This window comes from Canis lupus, chromosome 20, assembly GCF_011100685.1.
Source record: "Canis lupus familiaris isolate Mischka breed German Shepherd chromosome 20, alternate assembly UU_Cfam_GSD_1.0, whole genome shotgun sequence".
Taxonomy (NCBI): domain Eukaryota; kingdom Metazoa; phylum Chordata; class Mammalia; order Carnivora; family Canidae; genus Canis; species Canis lupus.
Window position 1 is genome coordinate 9,662,038 of NC_049241.1, and position 16,274 is coordinate 9,678,311.

The 16,274-nt window shown below is 42.6% G+C and overlaps 1 long non-coding RNA gene across 1 annotated transcript; it reads right to left on the reverse strand.

The window, feature by feature from the left end:
* Window positions 1-201: 201 nt before the first annotated feature.
* LOC111091246 lies at window positions 202-15,796 on the reverse strand. The gene is made up of 3 exons (XR_005374630.1): window positions 15,762-15,796; window positions 15,345-15,464; window positions 202-2,880 (listed from the first exon to the last, which is right to left on the reverse strand). It is a non-coding gene; the product is annotated as an uncharacterized LOC111091246 (long non-coding RNA).
* Between the last annotated feature and the right edge of the window lie 478 nt (window positions 15,797-16,274).

Consider the following 16,274-nt stretch of genomic DNA (forward strand, 5'->3'; position numbering starts at 1 on the left):
CGGGGACCATTTAGAATAAAATTCTATTTTGGAATAACTTTGTATTTGCTAGATAATGGAAGAAAATTAGGTCTATTCAACCCCAACAGCCAGGGATTGAAGGGAGCATTGTAGCACCCCTGTTTCCCAGGAGACAGGAGATAAAAATCAATACAGTTAAAGCCATTATTATCATCTTTTCTCATTATCACATTTTCCATTCTGTTTACCATCTTGGCATCTTAATTTTCCAAAGCCTTATGAACCTATGTTACCTGGTAACATCTCTTTATGGGATATTGAAATCATGGGATACTCTGGAGAAAAAAAATGTATATTTTTCTGTATATTACCCTTGGGGCAAAGTTGACATATATGGGTTTTGTTCAGATTAAAATGTCTGAGGTTCTATTTAAGAACTTGTATCACTCGTAATTTGGAACCAGTTCTATGGCTTGGGTTCAAGGTCAAAAGTAGAATGCTATGTGAAAGAGATGATGTCTGGCTTGATCCATTTCCTCTCTGTTGCCTGCCTTTGCTCAGTGATTAAATTGCCTGTCTGAGCATCAAATTCTGACCTACTCTCTTGTGTTTTACTGCATTCTGCAGCCTTCTTATTCTTCTTCTGCTCATCCAAATCCACCTGTCCTAAGCACCTTCTCTCAATATCCTGCCCAAACTCCCTCACTGGGTTTGGCAGCAAACCATTGAGAAAAGAATGAGGGTTTTGAAGTCAGGCATATCTGAGTTTGAGCCTTGGTTATATCCTATTTATTAGCCATGTGGCTATGGGCAAATTAACTTTTTCCTCTTAACTATTTTAGCTGTAGGATGGAAATGATCAGCCCTACTTTCAAACAGCAGCACCCTGCTTTATGAGGAAGCATGTGTGAAGCACCCAACCCATGGCTTGGCACAAAGTAATACCCATGGTTTCCTTCCTCTCCCAAGATTTCTCTCCCTTCCAATGTCCCCCAGTTCTTCCTTGTTTATCACAAAGAGATTCAGAGTAACAGTTCCCATGATTCCCTCCTGTAGCCTCAGGGAGATAAAACTTGTGTTAGACTGTTTCTGCAGACATGGTTTTACTTGCATGCTTGTGGCAGATGGTGATTGGGCACAAATAGGGGTAAGCTTCTCAGATGGTTAGTGGACATCTACCCAATTCAGACAGAGGGCCAGGACCTCAAAGGTATACCATCCACTGTTTTAGCACCTACCCTCTGCTTGGACACTTCCCGTGTTCAAGAACTCATTCTCTCAGTTGTGAACATCTCTCACTGTTACAGAGTTCTGTGTCACCTTGGCTTCCATCTGTCTTCCTAGACCCTACCTGTTCTTTCCAGCCTTTGTGATCTATTGGAAGGGCTCTCCCTTTCTTATAGGATGACAGTTGATCTATTGGAAAACTGTTGGTCATGTGTTCACAAGGTCTTTTCCCCTCTAGACTTCAGGTACTGTTTTGTCCTGCCTAAGTTATATTCTACAGTTCCATTCCACTTTGTCAGCAGTCATGCTTTCCCTTATCTCAGGTGCTGTGTTGCAGCCTATTGGAGGGGTAGGAACATCAGGTTTGAAGTCAGGCACATTTGGTTCTCATCCCTGCATGGGCACCTATTTGGAAACTCAACTTACCTACCTGTACAATAGAAGCACTAATACCAATATCATAGTACTTCCAGGCAGATTAAATGTGCTGATGTATAGAAAGTATGCAGTCTCTTGCCTGACATAGAAAAGATGTCATAACTGCATAATTATTATTTACTAATTTCCAGGCAAGTAGCCATCACACTTGGTTCTTTTAGAAAATCTTCCTAGTGACCTTTATGGTTTTCATCAGCCTGCATTTGGTAGTCTCTCCCCTTCCCTTACACCAGGAAAATGGCATTAACGAGTGTTCTATTTGTGTTGTTACAGTCACAAGATTCTTAGGAGGATAGTCAAAATACAGCTCACTGGTCATTTTATGTTCATTCGAGGCAGGTTTTAATTTAAAAACAGCTTGGATCTTCTGTGACTAAACATGTACATTCTAAGAGGTCCTTTGGGATTGCAGCAGAATGTTCAGACATTCATGGGCAGAATTCCAGAACTCTTGAAAGATGAGTGTGTCCTGTGGCTGATGAACAAGGTATGAAGACACCAAATCCCCCTGACGAAGTCCAGCAATGCCTTGCCACTGATCAGCCTTTCTGGAAAGACAAGATGAGCTCACCAAGAAGAAAGGGGTGGATGGGAGATTTCAGGAAAGATTCTTAGTTATCAGAAATTAGGCATCAAAAGATCTGGGACTTCTTGTTGATTTCCCCAAGTTGTTCTCACAGCCCAAGACACATGGTTGGGCCATGATGTCATCTGACATAGATAGACACGCTGAGGCCAGAAACTGTCAAGCAGATTCTGGTTCATGATGGAGAGTGGGAGGGATGTGCAATTTGAGGGCCATGTGAGTGTGGAATGAGTAATGTTTTCCAGTAGTGTATTATCACCCATCCTATCATTGATGGGGGTGGAGGAAGAACTGAATTCTAAGATATTCAAAAAACAAGTATTATATATCCTCCTAAAGACCTTACATTTTCCAAGTTAAAATCCTATATTTAATAGTCTCATCTGTTGTCATGCTAGGACAATATTTTCATATCCAGTTGAATTTACATGACCAGTCTCCATCATTCGTTCATATGTTCATTCCTTCATTCATTGAATCACTCAGTTGGTCATTCATCGTTTGGTCTGTGGTTCTAGCAATTATTTGGTCTGTCACTTCATTGGTCCATTGGCTGTTCAGTCTTTCAGTCATGCAATGAATATCTTTTGGACATCTTTTTCTATACCAAGAGCTGGGCTGGGTATCATACGTGTAGCAGTGAAAAAAGATTCACAGAATCTACTCTCCTGGAAAAAACAGATTTTAAACAAGCAATTATAACAAAAGGTGATGAATGGGGAATTATGATAGGAAAAGCATGGGCCCCAAAGCAAAAGAAGTTCAGTTTGGCTGGAGATTACAGTTTTCTATTGCCTAAAGCATCAGATTCCAGGTCCTGGATGTCTAAATACATAATTCCTAGCACTCATCTGTTAGAAAGAATAAGAACTAACATTTGTGGGAGCTCTTGCCATGTAGCCAGCCACTGAGCCAAGTCCTTTACAAAGATGGTCACACTTAATCTTTCCTGAGTTAAGGACTTAGTATCCCCATTTCACAGACAAGGAAGTTGAGGCTCAAAAAGGATAAACAGCTTGTCTGTGGTCACATAGGGTGAAGTGGCAGAGCAAAGAGTTGAATCCTGGTCTGTCTGATTCTACAGCTCACGGTAATAACCAAGAACATTCTTGAGCCCAGGAAGTAGAAAACTTGTAACAAAAGACATTGAGAAGTTGGGGTGAGGAGAGCCTTTGGATCTTCCTGCTGTCCTCCCGAAGAATCAAGAGCTCTTCAGTGAGCCTCACAGCCCATGGGAAAAAGAACAAGAACTTGGGGTGACCAGGTCAGAGAGCATCATGGGGTGAACTACGTTCCTACATCCCAGAAGGCATGAGAAAGCTTTGCGGGAAGTTATTTGTAACAGCAGAAAGACCTTAGGCAATCCAACCCAGAAATGAATCAATCTTATATTCGTGTGTACATTTTTAATGCAGTTAGAATAATATAAAACCAAATTAGAAAGCCTCATGTCCACATGATGTCTTTATTTAGTGTAAAGCAGTCTATTACACACACTCTATTTCCTTTTTGGTGATTAAAAAAATAAAGTGAGTCAGTCTTTTTTGCAAAAATAGTTCCATATTTCAAAAGAAAATAGTTTTCTTAGAGAACATAGCCTTCTCTCTATTTTTTCTCTCTCCTCATGTCCCCTCCTCCAACTCAATAATAAATATCTCCTGTCCAGATGTTAGATCATGTTGAGATAATTTGGAAATCTTCATGCTTAATTTAGAAATGATTCATATACGCATTGAGTAGTACCTAAGTTTGGCTGGGGATGAGAATAGTTGCTTGTAGTGGTGGTGATTCAGGCTTGCCCGTGAGTGATCCGTCTTCTATCACTTGAGATATTACTGAATTGCTGTGATGACTCAGCTTGAGTCTGTGCAACTGTGAGTACGATGGTTAGCTCCCTCAGCAGCTTCTCTTGGTGTCTCCCACGTGGTTGGAGATGATTCTGTGCTCATTGGCACTTGCTGAGTTTTGCCATGTATTCTCAATGAAGCCACGAGTGAGTCATGTTTCCATGTGTCTCCCTGTCAGTTCTTTTGGTGTTCTGCAATTACCACAGGTCTAGTCCATGTATCACCTCCTTATTCAAAGGGATTCTTTTGCCCGATGTCTTAATTATCATCAAAGAATCTCCTTTTTAGACTTAAGGACCAGGAGCTTCAGAATCCAGCTAATCTGCCTATATCCCATATTGGTATACAATGGTATTACTTCTTCTTGACATCAAGTAGTAGTGCTCTACTAGTGTAATACTGCAACTACCATCAGCACCACCACTACCATCTTTTTTCTTCCCCTTAGGAAGTAGTATTTTGGAATACTTAAAATGTTACAAACACTGGTTGGGTTCCTTATTTGCTTTATCTCAATTATTCCTCATACTAGTCACATGTAGTATTTATTATTTTTAAAGATTTCATTTATTTATTTGAGAGAGAAAGAGAGCACAAGTAAGGGGAAGGGCAGAGAAAGAGGGAGAAGCAGACTCCCTGCTGAGCAGGGAGCCTGATGCAGGGCTTGACCCCAGGATCCTAGGATCATGACCTGAGCCAAAAGCAAATGCTTAACCGACTGAGCCCCCCAGACTTCCTGCATGTAGTATTTGATCCCAATTTTGCTTAGGAATTAAAACCAAGGCTCAAATATGTGAAGTAACTCACCTATGGTCTCACTGTTAGTAAATTGCAGAGAGATTATCTAAACCTAACTTATCTGACATGATACTTTTAAACAGGACATCAGTATTTTCTACTTTCATGATCTTTTTTGCCATCTCATATCCTCATATCACCTCTGTGCTGTTAATTATGTAATATTGGCTGCCTGCTATTCACTATGCTCATATGAACAAAACTACAAGAGCACACGAGGCATTTTTAGCTTGCAATACTTGTTACCTACTGATACTTGGACCACAATCTGCATCATCAATCAAAGTAAATCCCCTGAAGGAAAACAGAAATCTTGCCTTAGCGTGGTCTCAGAAGGATGACATTCAAGCTCCCAGTCTCTTCTCTCTGGCAGACACTTTTCTTATCAATCTCCAGGTAAGAGAGCCGTTATTTAAGTAGTTCTTTCTCTTTGCTACGTGACTTCTTTTCTCTGCTGTACTGTACTGTAATTTTGTTTTCTCTAGTGAGGTCCTCAGTTCTTTCTAGGAACAGTCTCAGGGCATCCATAACATTTTGTTCAGACATTATTTCTCTGGGTTGAACAACTCTAGCCTTCTGCCCACAAGGACCTGGTGGTGTAATTGGAAATTGGAAATTATCTAACATATTTTAATTTCATGGACACTCTAGAGAGTGGTGACTTCCAGTATGGTTTTTAGACTCCAGAAAGAGTGACTCCTGTCCTGTAGATTCCACTCTTTTCCTTCTTCTGGCCACCTATCCCTTCCAGGCTAGGTTTAGGTTCCATGACCTCAGAATTCTCTTCTTAAATGGCTCCAATCCCATTTCTAGAACTGGGTGTTCCTCTGCCCTAAGGCCATTCTCCTCCAAGAATGGCCTTGTCACAGTTTACTTCTAGGCCCCAGGGGGAAACCAAGATGTAGTTGCTTATAGGATGGAGCAAGACCTCTTGGGGTTTGGGGTGTGGGGTAGAGAGCTAGGAGTAGGAAGGGAAAGTGGAGACAGACCAGAAGCCAGAGGGGAGTCTAAGAGCTTGGAACTCAAACCCAGCCTTCCGGGTTGTTTTGCGGACATTTGTCATGATAGGAGGATAGAACATTTTTATTGGGCAGTGTTTTAGTTTGATTTATAACTTCTGTATATTTAGATACATACCTCATGGGCCTCTTCTAGTATCTTTTTACCCTGGCTCCTTCAAGTGTTAGGGATAGGCTTTTTAGCTACCACTTGGGCAACCAGTAGTCCTAGTGTATCTGAGACTAAGGGGTTTCCTGTGATTCAAGATTTACTGTACTAGTGGAGAAAGACCCAGGAAAACTGGAAGAAAGTGTGTTGATCACTCTAGACCACCTACTACATATAATGTAGTGACTGTTGTTAATTTATATAACTATACAGAACTCAGACTCCTTCTTTCTGAGGCAGAAAGAACTTCTATTTACATTTTCATCATAATAGTGTGCAAGAAATTCCATTTAATGATAGACCTTCTCTCAGAGGCAGGAGATAATTAAAGGTCATTTAACCACTGGCAGGCATACTGTCTCCAGGGCAGGATGCAGCCATTAGCGGTGGCCTTCATAAAATTGCTACTAAAATCAACAATGAATATTCATTGACCACTAGAAGAAGAAACACCATCAAAATCATTGCTGGAAGTCAAAATAGCTTTGTATACCTTGGACTGTCTTGTTTCTTCAGAACGAGGAGAGAGGGGATGTTTCCATGTGACATTATTCCTATCAATACCCAGTTCCAACTTTCTAACTTGGCTACAACCATTTAAAGCTACTCCTTTCTAGGAAGCTTCCAAGTGCCTAAGAGCTGTGGATATTTTGAGGTATTTGGCAATTGAAAAAAGAGTAGGTGGAAGCATCTTTAGCCAAACAACTTTCTAGGCAAAATTGAGATGTAGATGAAGTTAATTTCTACCCATACTGCTGTCTCTACTTTCCCCACCATCTTGTTTCCTGAGTTTTTAGGAAAAAGACACTTATTCATTTATTCATCCATCCATCCATCCATCCATCCATCCATCCATCCATTCATCCATCAATTCATTCATTCATCTATTCATTCATTCAGCAAATGGGGCCAAGAGTGGTAGCACTGCAGGCAAAAGAAATAACAAGAGCAAAGTCTCCGTGGTAGGCACAGACTTGAAGATCTAAAAGCAGACTGGAGGGGTGGGCCAGAAAAATGAGGAAAGAGGAGTAGAATAGGCTCTAAAAGTTGGGCAAGGACTAGGTCACATGGGACTTTAGTGGCCACAGTACAGATTTTGGATTTTATTAGGTGCAGTGGATTGATGATCCCCAGAGATAGTCCATCCTAGTGTGGGAACTATCCATGTTTTCTAATATGACCAAAAAAGACTGTACAGATATGATTAAATTCAGGATCTTGAGATGGGGAGGTGCCATCCCATGTATCCCTATGAAAAAGGAGGTGGCGGGAGAGTGGACAGACAGAAGAGGACAAGGCACTGTGACCATGGAGGCAGAGACTGGAGTGATGTGGCCACAAGCTGAAGAAGGTTGGCAGCCTCCCCAAGCTGGAGGAGGCAAAGAACACATTGTCCTCTAAAGCCTCCAGAGAGGGCATGGTCCTGCTGATGTGCTGATTTTAACCCAGTGATACAGATTTTGGACTTCCAGTGATACAGATTTTGGACTTCCAGTCCAGAACTGTGAGATAATAAATTTTGTTATTTTAAGCCACCACTTTTGTGGCAATTTGTTACAGAAGCCAAAGGAAACTGATACAGGCAGTTTTTGGCTTTTGGCTGGGATATGACATGATGAGATTTCCATCCTTCAGTGACCGCTTTGAGAGCTGTGTAGAACAGAGATCAGAGGGGACAGAAGTAGGAATAGAGAGACCAGCTGGGAAGTTCTTGGCAGGCATGCAAATGAGACACAATGGCTCAGCAGAGGTGGAAAGAAATAGCACACTTGAGATTTTCTTTGGAGATAGAATGCCAGGACTTACTGACGGATTGCCATCAGGAAAGCAGGCTTTGAAAAGTCATCAACAATTTAATGTAAATATGCCTTTTCCGCCAAGAGAAACTTGTAATTTTAAAAAGAAGCACAAGGATAACCGAGCAGTGGGATTTTAGGCTCTATAATACCCCAGATGTGGAGAAAAGGGTTTAGTGGGTTGTCGGCTTATGGAGTTTCCCTGCAATCCATTTTGTTACGCTGCTTTGCTGACCACCTGCTCCGTTCATAATCAGTCATGAATCCTTTTTTAGAAGTAGGTGGACCACAAATCAGCAGATGATAATTTCCATGCTGTCTCAAAGGGAATTTACTGGGTTGGAGAAGCACCTGAAAGCTGTGGTTTAAATACTCCATTTGAGGGGCATCTGGGTGGCTCAGTTGGTTAAACATCTACCTTCGGATCACGTCATGATCTTGGGGTTCTGGGATCAAGCCTGCATCGGGCTCCCTGCTGAGTGGGGAGGGAGTCTGCTTCTCCCTCTGTGCATGCTCTCTCTCTTTCTCAAGTAAATAAAATATTTTTTAAAATGCCCCATTGATGTCCTTATGACATTTCAAAGGTTTTCTGTATTTGTTCTCAGACTTCAGCCTGTATCTGATTGACCTGGGGAGTTTCTATGTCAGTTAGATTTGAGAAATGTGGCTCCAGAGATTCTGATCCTAGGTCAGGGCAGACTCTAAGACAGTGCTTCTCAGACTTTAAAGATTCTAATTCAGCAGGTTCAAGTGGAATCTGAGATTCCATCCGGGTGGATGACGAGCTTCTAGGTCTGTGGACCACACTTAGAGTAATAAGATTTATAGGGATCATTTTCAGAGCTTTAAGCCCCAATATGCCATGGATGAGCCTGACTCCAGTTTGGTTATACCACATGTGTCAGAAACAAAGGTAGCCCAGACACACTGCCAAGCCCTTCTGTGCGATGGCCCAGCTGTCATCTTGGTGCAACAGATTCTTCCTCTCTAAACCAGTGACACTCTTCATTCTCTCCTGCTGAGCTCATAAATGCCTCCTTGCCAAACCCAACAGGGGCCAGCTTCCCAGACTGGGTTACAAGGTTGAGATTTGCCAGGCTTGCCCCTTCCGGGAATGCCATGGGCCAGACGGCTTCCTTAACACAGCAGAGTCCGTCTTGTTTGGGGGTTGGCATGCCACAACTGGCATGCTGTTTCCAACACATAGTCATGGCATGGTCTTCCCCCACTTCAAACCCTGCCCTGGCCCTGGTCAAGCACACTGGCCTACCCAAAGTTCCACCTCCATCTCTAACTTTTACAATCTACAATCCACTGATATAGAACCACCATGAGTTCCTCGTGTCCTAGGCTTGCTTTCTCTTCTCTCCAGGTCTGAGTCACAGTTTAACTCAAACCATCCTCACATAATGATGAAGGATACACATATGGTAAAGAGAAGGAGGAGCAGAATTGTGACATAAAGAGAGGCAGTGCAAAATGGTGGTAGAGAGCACAGGCTTTAGTATAAATCCAGCTCGGTCACAGCTCAGCTGGGTGACCTTGGACAAGTCTCTGGGCCTCAGTTTTCTCCTCTTTAAAATGGTGTAAATAGGGGTGCCTGGGTGATTTAGTCATTTAAGCATCTGAGTCTTGATTTTGGCTCAGGTCATGATCTCAGGGTTGTGGGATTGAGTTCTGCAGTGGGCTAGTGCTCAGTGCTGGGTCTGCTTGAGATTCTCTGTCACTCTGCCCCTCCCCACTATCCCACCCAGTGCTTGCACACACATTCTCTCTCACTCTTTCTCAAATACATAAAATATCTTTAGAAAAAATTAAAATGGGATAAATAAAATCTTTCGCACAGGGCTGTCAAAAGGGCTTAATGAACTAATGTACCTAACAGGCTTAACTTTGTGGCAGGCCATTATAAAAGTGGACATTAGCAATTCAGATTAGCCTCTGCTGTTTGTCACTCTCTTCCCTTCTCACCTACCCTACTCTTCTCCTTCTCTCCTTGCTCTTCCCCTCAAGATCTTGGGGCCTTCAAAAGGATATAGTTCTTGGCATTTCCTCTAGGTGAAATTCCACAGAGGTAGGAAGTATCAGTTGTATTTCAGAAACTTGTTTTGGTAATTGAGCAGTAGGAATGGTTTGGAGCTGTCCACTTAGCTACATTATCGGTGGCACTTTAAAAGGAAATGAATGAAAATGCTCATTATTCTGGCTATTAGCCCACACCTGGAGCAAACAGGAATCTCCAGGTCCAAACATTTCCCCTGTAAAGCTTTCTTTACCTTAGAGACCAATATCAACACAATGAGGTTGCAGTATCAGCAACATGGGGAGGCTTGAAGTCAAGGGCAGCAGAAGCCTTTTATGAAGCTGGCATCCAGGGCCACAGCGAACACCTTTCTCTCTATCTCTAGTCTAGGAGCGGGAGCTGGGGGTGGGGGTTTTCAGGGTGGCCCCATCAGACTGAGTAATCAGGAGCTGACATTAGATTTCCGATGAGATTATCACTAGAATTATGAGGGAGACTCTTTGAATTTGTACAGATAAGGTCCAAAGATGAGCATTTGCTGAGGCCCAGGGATCACCACTGCCAGCCAGATGAGACCTCATTTGTCCAGGGGTCCCTAAGGAAAAGAAGTAGAGGCTTTGACTAGGGTTCATTCACGCACATTAATCAACAAATGTTTCCCAACTACATGGCAGCCACTGCTGTACATGCTGGTGGTACAAAACAGTGAAGGAAACTCATAGAAATCCTTGCCATCCTGGACCTCACATGCCACATAGGGATCCGTCTTTAAATCTTACAGAATATCTTTGTACCCTACTCTGAATTCTGAGATCTAAGGGATCCTAGATCCTGGGGTTTAGGGGAGAAACCTTAAAGATCACCTCGTCTATTGGTTCGTTATTTTTCTTAGGGTCACATATTTCTTTGAGAATATTATAGAAGCCATAAAGCCATGAACTTATCACCTCCTGAGTTCTGCTGGCTTCTGCCTTTAGTTTCAGAGGGTTTCCATCCTGTCCTCCTTACCTCTCCAGCTTCAACCTTCTGATCTGGTTCTACCATCTGGAGAACATTCCTCAGCATCCTTGCTAAGAGAGGCTTACCACAAGGCATGGATTTTCTTTTTCTTTCTTTTTTTTTTAAGAGATGGGGGACTTGTTACCCCTCCAGGCAGCCATTCCATCTAAATAGTGGGTAGAGGCAGTTCTACAGACTACAGACTCCACCAATTTTCTTTTCCACCCTGTTCCCTGCCTCTAAACCCTGAGACTGGGCTCTGGCACCAGTGTGTCTGGCACCTTATTCATTGGTGTTCTGGTTTTGTCTTGAAGGTAGAGAGAGAAGTGCCTATTTCTACCACCCTCCTAGGTTTGGGGGTTATTCTGGGCTTGGCTACTAACCTTTTCCCTGAAAGGGAAAGACTCCAGTAACATTTCTTCTCGCAGTCTCTCTATAAAGATACTAGCCTAAGACAGGCCTCCTTAATCTCCTCCACCCTCTGTTTACCTTCTTATCTGAAAATATGACTGGATTTGCAGATTAGCCAAAGGAAACAGAGACTTGTTTTTAAGACTGGCGACTTGCTTTTTGAGCCTGCCAGTATTTATAAGGCTTAAATGACTTCTCTGTTCCTTGTGTTGTGTGGGAGGAAAAAGAAAACTCTTACCTACAGCCGGGTGAGGGAGCAGTGTCAACAAGGTACCCACCTCCCCCCACCTCTACTGAAAGCCAGTTTTTCTTTTAAACCTAAGTCCAGGCCATGTGAAATCCTTCAAGACGCCAGTGTCAGAGACCCAACTATGAGAGTTCCTTCTGAAGGGAAGGTAGTGCAAGCATGTCCCAGCGCTCTGAAGAGGTTACTCTTCAAAGAACATTGGCTGAAGATTTTGGAAGTTAAGTGGTTATTATTTACCAGACAAGAGCTGTGTGATCTGTAAAAGCAAGACACCCAAGAGGGTGGAAAGATTGCACTGATACACAAAATCAGGGGAGCCATGAGGCAGAGGGAGTCGGAGTGAAAGGAATTTTGTTTTCTTTAGCTCACTTGAAGCTGCTTTGAGCCACAAGTACATAGAACCACCACCACCACCTAGGAGCTGGATGTTACTGTGCAGGTGCCCAGAAGCTGGGCCATCCATTCTGAATCCTCACAGCAGCTCCACCAAGAAGGAATCCTTGTCACCATTGCTCTTTAGCTTCCCAGAATTAAAAGGACAGTGACTCTGGATTCATGACACATGCTCAGAATCACATATTTTAATAATGCCATGAACACCCATGACCCTGGGCTTAGAACGAAAGCTCAGACATTAACACGGACTCACATGTGTGTGTACAGCTTCCTCTCTCATTTCATCCCAGAGGCCACCATTTTCCTGAACCCCATTTCTATCACCCTCTGGCTTTTCTCCATATAATTCTATCCATGTGTGTTATAAAGATACATGCATACATTTCATTTTAATTGTTTTAGCTTTATATAAAAGGCCACTTAGCAGGCTAGACACAATTTCAATGTGATACCTTGCTGAGATCCATCAAACTGAATACTTCTGTGTAGTTTATCCATAGTGATGGCTCTGGAAGATCACACTGTGGGAATATCCCATAGTTTATTCATTCACTTTTCTACTCATGAGTTTTTGGGTGGTTGCTAGACTTCTACTCTTGTTAACAGTGTCACCTTTGAACAATCTTATGTGTCTCAGTTTTTCTGAATGGTTGCACCAATTTGCACACTTCCTGGCAATGTATAAGAGAACCTTCATATTCTGTCCAATGCAATGTTTGGAATTGTCAGATTTAAAATTTTTTCTGAGCTAATAGACATAAAAACTTATCTCCCATTGTGGCTCTGATTTGCATTTCCTTGATCACCAATGATACTGAATATCAATTCATATATCTTTTTTGGCTCTGTGTTTCCTCTTTTGTGAACTGTTTCTTTTGCCTACTTCTTCTATTGCATTAGCTGTATTTTGCTTACTAAATTTTTTTAATGTTCTTGTTACTAATCCAAATAAAAGACTTAATATCTGCATTTTATCAGTGGAGAAACTGAGTGCCCTAGAGAGTAAGTGACTTGCTCAAGACCACGCAGCTATTCATGGAGGACTGATTTAACCTTGTATATATTGAGGGTTCCAGGGCTACACTGTCTTCCTGCTGCTGAGTATGTGGACCTGAAATGTAAGGTCTGGTTCTAGTCCCTGCTATACCACCAGTGGGCTGGAGGGCATTGAATTAGTCCCTGTGTCTTGGGCTTCACTTTTTTCATCTGTACAGTGACAGCTTATCTTGCAGCTTTTCGTCAGACCATCTCCATCATTTTTTTAAAAAAAGATTTGCTTGTTTGAGGGGAGGGGAGAGGCAGAGGGAGAGAGAATCTCAAGCAGACTCACCGCTGAATGTGGAGCCTGACACTGGGCTTCATCTCATGACCTTCATCTCATGACCAGCTCAGGATTTTGATCTGAGCTGAAGCCAAGAGTCAGATATTCAACCAGCTGAGCCACCCAGATACTCCTCCATCTTTTTTTTTTATTCCCATTGCTTTTAAGAACCCATGTGGCTGATGTGCTGGGGAGGGACTGTCCCCTACTTGCCTGCACTCCACTTTGTACAGTCCACAGTGTGGTGTGCGTGGTCTCAGAACATTGTGTCTGACTGGCAGCTCCAAGGATTTTGCTTGCTTTGGGGCTTGGGGGGCCAGGAGTGAACAAGGATAGTACTAACATCTATCTCACTCTTCCTTAATCATAGTTTGCCATCTCTGTCTCCAGGAAGCCATGATTAAACATAGCAGAGGGAAAATTAAGGATATCGTTACAATAGCTTTCTATTATTTTGTCCACCCAACATGTATTTATTAAACACTTACAATGCACCAGGCACACTGGGCAGATAGTGTGCTGAGGTGTCAAACATGCTTGAGTTCAATGCCTTTTACTAGTTGTGGGAACTTCAACCAAGTTTTTCCACATTTTGGGTTGCTTCCATGTTTTTGGCCATGGTGAATAATGCTATTATGAATACTTATGAGTACTTTTTTTATAGGAATATCGGGAGGGTAAAATACGATAAGATACACCCTGACCCATGATGCAAACTCAATAAATAGGGGTGGTGATGAGGGTGGATCCTATGATGGGGAGGAAATATCAGTGAGAAAGTGCCAGAAGTCTCCCTGAGGAGCAATGGAGTCCATCTAACTACATGCCTACTGCAGAGAAATGCATCTGTACTCAGAACATTTTGTTTAGAGCTAGACACTGCAGATAGAGATCAACAGTAGAAAGTGGTACACATTTACATAGCACTCACCATGTGCCAGGCCCTGTTCTAAGTGCTTTAAATATATTAACTCACTTAATGCTCACAAGAACCTGGTGAGATAGGTGACAACTATAAATCTCATTTTACAGATGAGGAAAGTGAGGTGCAGAGAGTGTAATTAATTTGTCCCAAGTCACAGGCTAGTAAATGTTTGAGCCAGGGCTAGAACGCAGACTGAATGGTTCCACAGTACCACTGCAGAAGGAGTGGAGCCGAATCCCTGTCCTAGGAGAGAGAGTTCACATGTCCTGGGACCAACATTTTATTGTAGTGCAATTGGAATTGTCTGAATGGATTCATGAGTGTTCATGATGTTTACCTCAAGGGAGAGACACTGGAATTTATCTCACTTTTTATCTCATTCCCTCATGTGTTGTTAGGATTCTTTTTTTAAACATTGGACATCTCTTAATTTGATAATAAAGAAAAAAATCACCATATGGGCAGATACAAAACAAGGAAATATGGTAGAGGTGACTGCAGAAATGTGGGCTGGTGCTCTTAGAGCCCAGAGGAGGCAACTCCTAACTCTAGAGGAGGAGGAGAAGGAGGGTTTTGCAGGATGAGTAGGAGGGCACTTAATAGAAATGAGCAGAGAGATTTATTCCAGGAAGAAGGACTCCTTGGGTAGAAGCAAGTATAGTTGCCCTCAGAATAAGAGAAGTGTTGGCCCAGAGTGTAGGACATAGGAGGAACATGGTTAGTATTAGACTCCTTGTCCAGTGCCCTAGGATAGGGAGTGGCCATTTGTGCCTCTCTCCTGGATTCTACTCATTAATATTAATGCTAGGATTAGGATTTTTTGGTAGCCATTTTCAAAGAACCAAACTGTTTTTTTTTTTTTTTTTTTTTTTTACGGCACCAGTCTGGCCACACAGGGAAAGCTGAGGTTACACCTGTTCCTCTGGTAAAAGAGGTTCAAAGAGTCAGGAGTTCCCCCCCCCTCATACACACCCACCATCCTACCTTAGAGCTTCCCTCTCAGGCAGGGTCCTTGTCACAGCCTGCCCCTGTGTCCTGCAGCTGTGGACACACAGGGGAAGGGAGAGCTGCCCTTCCCAGTAGTTCCCCCAGAAACCGCAGGCTCTCTTTGTGGCCAAGACTGAGCTGTGAGCAGGTCCTGAATCAATTCCCTGTGGCCAGGGCAACAAAACATGCCCATTGGTGAGACTGGGGTTACGTACATCAGATGCCCCTGGGACTGGGACTGGAGTTCTCCTCTCCTGCACCCTGGAACACACGTGAGAGATGGTAGTTCCCCTCCAAGAACATTGGAATGGTGCTCTCAGAAGAGAGAATAGATGCTAGGCATACAAAACCAAACCAAAAAGAAAAAAACAGGTTTTTAGAAATAAAAAAAATGGCTTATTGGGATATGAGTTAAGGTAGGGAGCCCCTGATATATCCACATGGAAACTTCTCTATCTCTCCAAGCTCATGAAGAATTAGGATTAATGAAGGGAGAACTATCATAGAATACGATCTTTCTGTTTCTTCCGATTTATCTCTCTTATCTCCATTTTTGGATATTTTCAGGCTGAGGAAATGTGACCCTTTGGAATACATTTTTAATATTGTGTCTCATCCAAGAAGTGACTTACTTTTATAGGCGCTCATTCAGAATCCACTGTTGTCATGGTTTTCATTTGTGATGTTTCCAAAGGTGAGCTCCAAAAGCTGGGTCAGGACAGTTCTGTGAGGGGTTAGAGTTCATGACCAAAGTGTTTTTAAGGCTTCGGGGTTGCCATGGATACAGATGCTAGCAAAGTCATATGTCTCAAAGAGATCCAGGGTGTCTCCTGTGACTTTGAGAAATCTATGTTCTTTAGAGAGCTCTTTTCCTGACTGGTAACCACCTCTCAGCTGGCATGGTTGGATATATAGATATCCATAACCTAAGGAATGGGCACGTGGTTAGGGAGTCAGACTCTAGAATCAGACTTGTGTTCAAACTTGGCTCTACTGCTTATTAGCTGTGTGATCTTAGGCAAGTTCCTTAACCTCTCTGAGCTTTACTTTTTCATCTGTAAAATGAGGATAACAACATTGAGAGGACTAGATGATACAACGCAAGTAAACTTCACCCAGGGAGAGAACAGACCTAGTCTTTATCC